Here is an 11,059-nt window from a genome sequence, read left to right as displayed (position 1 = left end):
GCTGAGCAAGGAGCTGCAGGCGTGGGCTCGATCCCAGGCCCCGGGACCATGACCTGAGCAACACTTAATGGGTGGAGGCACCCAGGGGACCCATAATGGGCACTTGTCAGCGAGAGCAGAGTGGCACTAAGCGGAGAGACCCGGGTAGCAGGTCCCTGGGGGAGCTGGGGCTTGCTTGCCGGCCTGCTGGTCGCTGGACTGGGGTGGTTTGTATGACCCAGGGACAGCGAGGCGTGGGTCCGCTACTGCGCAGGGACAGAGGAAGAATCCTGGATACAGAGGGCTTGGGGCACCCAAAACTGAGCAAACCCCATGAGCTTACTGGTTACTTTGGGGTCTTCGTGTCCCTGCCAGGAAGCAGCGTTATCCCCAGGGGCCCGCGAAGAAGTGGGAACGGCGTCATTTATTCATTGATGGGGTATTTATGGACCATGACCGTAGGCGAGGGGCTCTGCACAAGGTGTTCATGCTCTGGGGTGGCCCCGGGGTCAACGCACGCGGCCATTCTGATATGGGGGTAGCAGTTGGGGTAAAGGAAGCACGAGGCACCCGGGAGACTCGACGGAGGTGGCTGACTGACCCCGGAGAGGGGGAAGGAGCATCGTCGGGAAAAGCAGGAGGGCAGTGAGGGAGAGGCACGTAGGTCAGGCGAGCGGTGAGCAGAGTCGGGGACTGCGGGCGGGGGGTGCTGGAGGGGCACCCGCACTGTGGGGGGGACCCCGCCGGCGTTCTGTCCTCTCAGGGTCACGCAGCAGCTTCCCCGCAGATCGAGAGGAGGAAGGGGGCCTGAGCGCCCCACGCCGCCGTCCTCACCCGTCTGCCGCTGGAGGGGCGTCCGGCACCTGCCGGGTCCCACGGAGGCCGCCCCGGGAGCCCCGGCCTCCTCCCTGCGACGGGCCCGTCCAGCGGGCTGCGGCTGGGGGTGGAGGACGGAGGCTGGCCACGCAGAGGAGCCAGAGCCTGGAAGGGGAGGGTGGAGGAGGGGATGGCACGCAGGGTCTCAGCTTGATCTGCAATATCAAGGATCTGGGCGAGTCGAGAGGACATTGTTCTAGAATCCGTACCTCCTGCTCCCCCTTTTTATCCCTGGATGATACAACCTAACATTAAGCTTGCACGTAAAATGCAGCTCAGCCCAGCCCCTGCCTATTAGCCAGGCCCCGGGAGGAGCCCGGAGGGTCGCAGCCCTTGTCAGAGGGAAGCAGACCCAGGGCACAGGAGCCGCGGGCACTGCGGGGCTGGGGCCCCACTAGGGGTGTGGGGAGGTCAGCAGAGGAGAAGGACGCAGGAGGAGCTAACGTTACCCGGGAGGGCAAGGACAACTCCCCTGAGCTCCAGGGAATGCATCAGGACATTCTCAGAGGAGAGAGGAAGTGAATAAAGGCCCAGGGACTGAAGTTGCCATGGTGACAAGGGGGGGACCACGGGGAGAGGCCGCGGAATGCAGCCGGAAGTGGTGATGGGGAAAGATCTGGAAGGCTCGCTGGACGCCTGCCCAGTGTTGGGTCGCGGGGGGAGGCGAGCAGGGGCCGCGGAGCAGCGCTGTGTTCACTTACATGTTCTTTCCACAAACTTCACGGGGGCCACGTGTTTAAAAGACAAAAGGACTAGACCCTTCTGTTGGGTTCTCAGTGGATAAACGACGAGGGGCTCGGGGAGGGACAGCAGGTTGGCCACGAACGCCGAGGCCAGGACGGCCGAGGGACGGTGGCGAGGGAGGGAGTCGGAGTTGCTGCTGCTGAACCTGAACCGGGCCGCAGGGTGGGGGTGGGAGGGCCTGGAAGGGAGAGGCCGGTGCGGAGATAGGGGCTGCCCGAAGGGGACCTCTCGATGGCGGGAATGGACAGGGGAGGCTCCCCGTACTCTCTCTCTTGCGACCCCAGGGAAGCAAGTGTTTTTTAAAAAGCGGGTTGCTGAGTGGCAGAGCCAGCCTCTGCTCACGGGCCCCCGGGGTCCCCACCCCAGGGCAGACCCTCATCTTCTCCCCCGTCTCAACAGCTGGCATCCGGATGCAAGCCGCGTGCGGACACCCGCGGGTGGTAGAGACCCCGCCAACCTGCTGCGGCCTTCCCTCGCCGGCCCCGCACGCTGGCAGCTCGGGACAGCCAACACCGTGGGGTGTCACCGGGCTCCCCCACGAGGATTCCCCGGGGCTGAGGACACGAGGACGCCAACCAATCACCAGAGGCCGAGGTGATTCAAGACATTTTTTTTTTCTGAGATTGGGACTCCCTGGTTGAGGGAAAGTACCTGGGTACTGTCAAGAAGCTGGAAAAGCCATCATGAAACGTGAGAAAATATCTAAAAACCACGTATCTAATAAGAATCTGGCATCAAGGTGTAAGGACTAGATACACAGGATATATGTGTTACAATGCACAAGACACGAGGAATTCTCTCCTAACTCGGCAACCCGATTTAAAAAAAACGAACAAAGCGTTCGAATAGACGTTTCTCCAAAGAAGAGAAATAAATGATCCCGAAGCACACGAAGCATCGGACCGTCATTAGCCGTTAGAGGTGCAAACCGGAGTCGCAGGGAAATGCTGTTTCAGCCTCAGTGGCCGCAGTCGGCACGTGAACAGTTACGGGTGTGGATGGGGCCGCATGCGGGGTCCAAACCCTCGGCGCTGCAGGTGGGACACACGACGGCGCGGCCACTTTGGGGACGTGGGTGGGATCCCCGGGTGGGGGGGGCTCAGCGGCTGGGCCCCTGCCTGCGGCCCAGGGTGTGACCCCGGGGTCCCGGGATCGAGTCCCAGGTCGGGCTCCCTGCATGGAGCCTGCTTCTCCCTCTGCCTGTGTCTCTGCCTCTCTGCCTCTCTGTGTCTCTCATGAATAAATAAATAAAAATCTTAAAAGAAAAGAAAAACCAACCCGTGCCCACATGACCCAGTGTCACCCTCTAGGCGTGTGACAAGGGAGCGGGAAACCCAGCTTCACACCAAGACTCGAGCCCGAGTGCCTGTGTTGCTCACCACGGCCACAGAGCAGGCTCCCCGCTGACGAAGGGCCCCCCCAGGACGGGTGACCCCTCAGCTCACCGCCTACTATTCAGGGATAAACCAGCACGTGGCGTCACACGGGGTCACACGTCCTATGATTCCATTTATACAAAATGTCAAAAATAAGCAAATCTGTAGAGACAGAAATCAGACTTTTGGCTGCCAAGGGCGGGAGGAAGGGACTGGAAAGGGGCGTGAGTGCTGGGGGCTGTGGGACTGCCTGGCGGGGTGACGGAGACCTTCCGGGCGTGTGCGGTGCTGGTGGCCCTACGACCTCGCGAGGAACCTCAAACCCCCGAACCGTAAACTCTAAAGGAATGAAGCCTATGCCCTGTGGATTATATCTCCATTTAAAAAAAAAAAAAAATCAGTCGATGTGTTGGTCGAGTAACCTGGGCGTTCTGCTGAGGGTAACTTGTCTTTGTCTTTCTCACTTGCTGCTTTTAATGCGCAGCGCGGTGCACCCATAGGGGCTTACGCCTTTTAACTTAACCTGCTTGGAATTTACTGGTCTCTTGAAATGTGAGGATTGGAGCCTTTCATCAGTTCTGGCCATTATTCTACAAAAATTGCCTCTCCTTCGTCCTCTCTCTTTGCTGCTTTGGGACCCCAACGATTCTCATAATAGATCTTTGTACCCTTTTATTTCCTGTACCCATTAACCTCTTTTTCACGTTTTTCATCTCTCGCCCTTTGCTGCGTACTGGTTGCCTTCCCATCTGTTTTTCAGTTCTGTCTTGAGCTCTACTTAACCAACTGTTGGGTCATCGACGTCTTTATTATTACCGTCCGGCTAATGGTGACGGGGTCTAACTGAGGCCACGGGGTGCTTACGATGCTCCAGTGGGCACGGCCCCCCCCCCCCGAGGCACTTGGGCTCAGAGTAGGTTGTTTTCCCATCTGTCCCCTCTTGGGAAACAGGCGAGTGTTTTCACATTTGCACGTGAGCGAAACCGCTCGTCCCGCCCCCGCGGGGGCTCCTGGGCCAGCACCCGGCCTGCGGGACCCCTGCTCTGCACAGGTGGGCGAACACCTGCCCTGTCGCATCCCCCGCCAGGAAGATGGAGCCTGGAGGCCCAGTGATGTTGTTGCTGTAAGTGGATAATTGCTCTGATATCTGATCCAGAAACCTGGTGCTTGCCGCCGTCGACGTCAAATAACCAAAGCCGCCCCCCCTGCATGTGCAGGCGGCGAAAAGCCAGTTTATTTTAGGGTCACCCCGTGTGATATCGGTAGAGGCCTTTGAAGTCCCAGCTTGTCCGGGCTCCCCTATCACACCCCGCAGCTGGGCGTCTTGGCCTCTTCCCAGCCCGGGGGTCGTGCCGCAGAGCTTGAGCATGGCGGAGTCCATGCTCGGGCGAAAACCCCTGCACAGCCCAAGTTTAGGTGTGGGCTCCTGACCTCACTTGGTGTTGTTGGAGTTTGGTTCGGTTTGGTTTGGTTTTAACAACTTTTTTTTTTTTTTGCTGTATAATTGAAGTGTCATAAACAGCACATATTTGATCACTTATAGCAGGATAAGCTCCTGACACCAGACCTGGGATCAAGATGATGGACATTTGCATGACCCCAGGCGTCCTCCCGACCCCCAGTAGCACACCCCGCACACCCCTTTCTCCAGCCTCATTCCCGAGAAACTGCTTCCTATCATTACACCACCGTGGCCACACCAGCCCACTTCCTATCACTGTAGATTCATCTGCAGCTTCGAGGATTTTACGGAAATGGAGTCACGCACTGTGTGCTATTGCCTGGCTTTTCTTCATTCAGCATAAGTGAAAAAACGGATCAATGCGTTTTGTGCGTATCATAGTGTGTTCCTTATTATTCATCGTGGTATCGTCTACCTTATTTCCAGCTCATGCTTGCGTTTAATTTTTTAAAAATATTTTTTAGGGGATCCCTGGGTGGCGCAGCGGTTTGGCGCCTGCCTTTGGCCCAGGGCGCGATCCTGGAGACCCGGGATTGAATCCCACGTCGGGCTCCCGGTGCATGGAGCCTGCTTCTCCCTCTGCCTGTGTCTCTGCCTCTCTCTCTCTGTGTGTGTGACTATCATAAATAAATAAAAAAAATTTAAAAAAAGAATAAAATAAAATAAAAATTTTTTTACCCAGACTTTTTCAATTGCTTTTTCTTTTTCTTTCTTTCTTTCTTTTCTTTCTTTTTTTTTTTTTTTGTAGGAGGGCCAGCCAGAGCATCTAGCTTGCATACTTGCAGAAATAAATATTTCACTTTAACATCCTGCTGAAAGAAACCCCGATGGGTGTAGCTGGGAAGAGTAAGTCACACTAAACAGACCCACTCCAGGGTTCCTGTCTCCCCCAGAATGCTGTTTCTTTTGCTCCATTCTACCAATGCGACCCGGCATCCCAGCTTATTTAGGTAGCCGAAAGTATAGGGCTCTCCTTAGAGAGCGACACGGGTGTCTAGGGCAGGCTTTAGCTTCCTCCCCATTTTCCCTTAGCCCTTTATTTTTTAAAAAAAAAAGATTTTATTTATTTATTCATGAGAGACACACAGAGAGAGGCAGAGACACAGGCAGAGGGAAAAGCAGGCTCCCTGCAGGGAGCCTGATGTGGGACTCGATCCCGGGACTCCAGGATCACACCCTGGGCCGAAGGCGACGCTAACCACTGAGCCCCCCGGGCTGCCCTTTCTACTTTGATGAAGACAATTGGTATCTTTTTCAATCACGTGAAGTGCCGCGAATTCAGTTTGCCATGTATCCTTCCTCCTCCAATTTGGTCACGTTTCATAACTTCCTCCCACATTGACGCTCTAACTTACCATAACATGTAGGGGAAAAGCTAAGGGACCACGTAAACGCGACGTCAGCACGGGCCCCGAGGACAGGAAAGCATCCAGGACGCGAAACAAGCTCAGGATGTTGCAGAGGGGACTGAGCTGGCCCAGGGGTAGGAAGGCCCGACCACGGCCACGGCCAGGGGGTGGGGGGCACAGTCCTGGAATTCATCCCTCGCACTGGATCTCTGCACCTCTCAACGTGCTTAAGCGGGTGAAATGGAGTTAGGAGGAAGCACTGTGGCCGCGCGGCGGGAGGAAAGAGGTCGCAGGACGCCTAGTACCAAACTGTCGGCTACTATTCATGCGTCCCCAGAGCCGAGGGCAGCTTAGCTTAGAGTAACGGCTGAAGGGAAATTAAATTGGGCGACCTGCTACTTCAAGCGCTGGAGACACCGTCCTTCTTTAGGGTTGAGGGGTAGGATCGTTCGCAGACGCTTGTCAAGTGGTTGCCAAATTCAATCCAAATCCATTTCCTCGTTCAGCGCAGGCCAGAGGATTATCAATGCGGGTGTTACATAGAAAGAACGGACGCGCCGTCGGAAGACCTGCGGTCGGTCCGAGGCCTGGCCTTGGAGGGGAGGGAGGAAGCGTCTCCGGTTCCTCCTCTTTAAAAGGGGGTTGGGGAGGAGAACCGCCCCCCCCCCCCCGCCCACCCTGATTCCCTCGCGGCTTTACCAACCGTTACAACCAACAAATGAAAGAATAGAGGGCACTGGGTGTTATTCTGTATGTTGGCAAATTGAACACCAATAAAAAATAAATTTATTGTTATTAAAAAAAAAAAAAAGAATAGAGGGGTCTGAGAAGTATACGGCGGGAAGGCAGGCCCGGGGATAGTCGTCGTTCCGTCGCTGTTGGTAATGATGCGAACAGCTCAACCCGCCTTCCCATCTGAAGGGCCTTGCTGCCTCCCCGCCAAGTCCGTGACCGGCTGGAAAAGACCTTGAATTAGAAGAGAGGAGAACGTCATGAACGGCAAGCTCATGGGCCGGACACTTGGAAGGAGAGTTTGCAGGGTTTGGGCCACGGGAGACCCGGCTCCCTCGGTTCCCGGAGTTATTTTAACCGTCACGCGGAGGACACAGGCCACCCCGCATCCTGACCTTCCCCTCAGCAGCCGCCCTCCCACCGTCTTGGCAAACGGCTTCGTCCCGTTCCGGTGCTTCCTCCCTTCCCACAGGGCTCGGAAGGAAACGCCTGACTGAAGCCGATTCGGGCGGCCTCGCTTCCCTCTACATACACTTCCTGGGGACCTGCTGCGTGTCAGGCACCGCGCTAGGTTCCCGGGAATGTCTGCGACCAAAACACCGTCCCTGCCCTCAGTCTAGAGGCCCAAGAGATGGCAAACAAAGGGGTCCAAAGAGGGCGTCGGGAGTATGATTTTAGGTAAAGTGATCAGAAGAGAACTTTCTGAGAAAATAACACTTCGGCAAAAGTGTTACTGAAAGGTAAAATAGGTTTAAGTAGGTTTAACCTATTTAAAGATAGGTTAAAAAAAATAATCATAAACACACCTCGGGTATAGCAGTACCTGAGGCACTTTTAGGATGGGTGCACCTTCCGTTTAAGCTTCATACTAACACAGGTGTGCCTCATTTTTTATTTTTTTATTGGTGTTCAATTTGCCAACATATAGCATAACACCCAGTGCTCATCCTCCATAACACGCCAAGTGCCCCCCTCAGTGCCCGTCACCCAGTCACCCCCACCCCCCGCCCTCCTCCCCTCCCACGACCCCTAGTTCGTGTCCCAGAGTTAGGAGTCTCCCATGGTCTGTCTCCCTCTCTGATATTTCCCACTTATTTTTTCTCCTTTCCCCTTTATTCCCTTTCACTATTTTATATATTCCCCAAATGAATGAGACCATACAATGTTTGTCCTTCTCCGACTGACTTACTTCACTCAGCATAGCACCCTCCAGGTCCATCCACGTTGAAGCACATGGTGGGTGTTGGTCGTGTCTAATGGCTGAGGAATATTCCATGGTGTACATAGACCACAGCTTCTCTATCCATCATCTGTTGATGGACACCGAGGCTCCTTCCACAGTCTGGCTATTGTGGACATTGCTGCTAGAAACATCGGGGTGCAAATAAAATAACCTCGGGGTGCAGGAGGCGTGCCTCATTTTGTTGTGTTTTGCTGTATTGCACTTCACAGACCCTGTGTCGTCCACAAATGGAAGGTTTGCGCCAACCTTGCAACGGGCGAGTCCAACCACGCGATTTTCCCGGCTGCGTTCGCTCACTTCATGCGTCTGTGTCACGATTTGGTAATACCCGCAATAGTTCAGACTTCATTATTCATTATTATTCATCATTATTCATTATTATTCTTCATTATTACTATATTTGTTTTGACGACCTGTGATCAGTGATCCCGGTGTTACTATTGTGATTGTTTTGGGGTGCCGTGACCCCGCCCATGGAGGGCAGCGAGCTTACGGGATAACCACTGTGTTCCGACAGCCCCACCAACCGGCTGCTCCCCCCTCCTCCTCCTTCTCCGGGGCTTTCTCTGTTCCCTGAGACACAACCATATTGAAGTCAGGCCAGCGAATAAGCCTTCAGCGTCCGGCCGTGACGTCCTGCAAGTGTTCAAGCGAAAGGAAGGCTCTCATATCTCTCACTTTAAATCAAAAGCTGGACACGATGAAGCTTAGCGGGGAGGGTGTGTCGACAGACAGGCTCAAAGCGAGGCCTCTTGTACCAAGTTAGGCAAGTCGTGAACGCCAAGGAGAAGTTCCCGAAGGAAGCTGCAAGTGCTACTCCAGCGAGCACACGCGCGGGAAGAGAAGGAGACGGCTGAGAGCCGGCAGGAGGAAGCCCTCGTGGTCTGGCCAGGAGATCAAAGCAGCCTCAACATTCCCTTAGCCAAAGCCTAATGCAGAGGAAGGCCCCAGTCGCTCCCTTCCACGGAGGCCAAGAGGTGAGGAAGCTGCAGAAGGGAACTTGCAGCCGGCAAAGGCTGGTTCAGGAGACTTAAGGCAGAGCCATTTCCAGAACATAGAAGTGCAACGTGAAGCAGCCAGGTGCTGCCGTGGGCGCTGCAGCGGGTTATTCAGCAGACCTCGTTACTGGTGAGGGCGGCTACACCAAAACCACAGATTTTCAGTGTAGACAAAGCAGACTTCTGTTGAAGAAGAGGCCCGACCAGCACGCAGGAAGGCCTGTCCTAATCCTCCCTAACGCGGTGCACGGGAGGCTCTACTTGAAAGGCCTAGTAGAGACGAGATCCTCGGGCGCACAGATGGTGCTGCTTTAGGGGACCACCCTGTGGCCGCACCCCCAGGCCCTTCGTTCCTAGGAGCTAGGGATGAAGGCCCAGACTCGGTGGAGAAGAGGGAGCGGAGAGAGCTCCGTGGTGCCTGGATCATCATCTGTCTGGCCCCCCCATCGGGAAGTTACCCTGAGTGGAACTTGGTGTAAACCATATGGATGTGGAGTGGCTGGCTTCACTCTCGGTCCCAAAGCGCCTTCTCGGTCCGCAGGGTACTTTACTGACTCTCCTCTACCTTCTGGCGGTTGGCAGGCCAGCCAGGAGGAGACTGGAAAGGAAGCAAGGATGGGTGAAAAGGCCGGTGCACCCACTGCCCATGGGGGACGGTTGGAGGAGGGGCCACATTAAATGGGGGGGGGGGGGAAGCCCCACTACCCATGGGGGTATCCCAGGTCGGCCAGGCACCTTCATGTGGGGAGACTAGAGATTTTGAGTGGCTCACACCAGTGGTGAGTACGGCGACACCCCCAAAACGCCCAAGGGATTGTTAGATGGGAATGATGGGAAAGGGAAATGGAGAGGGGACCGTGAACGAGGCCCTGAGCAGAGCCTGGTCGTTCGCCTGTGCATTAGGAGACGTGTGGAAAGGGGATCCTGAAGTTTCGGTGCCCCTTCCCCGAAGGGAGAGCTGCAGTCATTTCCTGCGCTGCGCAGGAGGGGTGGTGCGGGAGGGAGGACGTGAGGGCATGGAGGAGACCACCACTGGTGACAAAAGAGGTAGCTGCCACCAACGGCGGTGGCCTGGGGCGCATCTGGGAGACAGAGGTGCTCGCCGAGCTTCACTTGTCCAAGTGACCCTTGAGCGTCAGACACAGGAGGGGGAGCCTCCAGTGCACACGCTCTGGGGCGGGAGCATGTCCTGAGTTCAAGGAGGGGTGAGGAGGCCAGAAAAGGATGCCTGGATGTTGTTGCCACTGGGGGGCACGGGAGTGGGGCCGCCAAAAGCTGTCAGTCTGCTCATCCTGTCCTGCGACAAAGATGGTATCGGGGCCGCGGGTGAGAACCTTGGGTGCTCGGCTAAGCTGATTGGCAAATGCTAGTATTAGGGTGGCCCGGCCTAATGAAGGGCCTGTCCCCGCCTCCCGGTGGGGTGACCCGCGTGCAAGAACTTCAAGAACTGATACCCGAGCGGGGAGTGAGACGTGCCGCTCGCCCAGCACCTGGAGGCCCAGACGCTGGTCTGAAAGGCCGTTTCTCACAGCCCCGGGGTGGCACGAGGCCTTAGCGGCTGCCCTCGCCCCTTGGCCCATGGCCCCCCGGGAGGCGGCTAGTGGACGGAAACGGAAAGAGACCAGCACCAGGTGAAAGCCAGGAAAGGACCCCCCGCCGGTGTCACGATGGCAGGAAGGGGGTCCTTCGAGGTCTCAAAACACGGAGGCAAGATCTGATATCACCTGGGACCCCCGAGAACACGTGGACGGCCCCGTTTGATCTTGCTAAGCCCGTGGAAGAGTGTTGCGTAAGGGGAGGCAGTCGACTCCCTTGAAATAAGGCAAAAAAAAAAAAAAAGCGCCAGGCGTGTTACAGGAATTTCAGGGATGGAACCACGGCCCCTGGAGACCAAGGTTAGGCCAGTGGCCAAGTTGCCCTGTAGTGCAAGTGAGAGGGGGCGGCTGGAGGCCCCATCCTGAATTAACCTGAATTAATTATTGGTCTTGTAGGACCAAACCGCACTCGCTCTACCAGCTCCTGGAACCCTAGGGTTACCCCTCAAGGTTTTGGGGAGAAATAAAGGCTATTGATCATTCCAGGGGGCAAATTATCAAGGTCAAACTAGTGCCTCCCTACAGATTGGAAGGCTCCCTCCTGCTGTTTTCTAAGGCTTATGTCCCCCGTTCTGGAACATATTTGGGGCAGAGATGTTCTGTAGGACCTAGATCTGATTCCAGTGACGGGCGAATTCAGGTTACATGTCCGAGTAGTGAAACCTGTCATCAAGGGTCCTGCAAAGTGGGAACGTGTATGGCTGC

This window comes from Vulpes lagopus, chromosome 3 (assembly GCF_018345385.1).
Source record: "Vulpes lagopus strain Blue_001 chromosome 3, ASM1834538v1, whole genome shotgun sequence".
In the NCBI taxonomy this organism is placed as follows: domain Eukaryota; kingdom Metazoa; phylum Chordata; class Mammalia; order Carnivora; family Canidae; genus Vulpes; species Vulpes lagopus.
Note: the sequence above shows the minus strand (reverse complement) of the source record.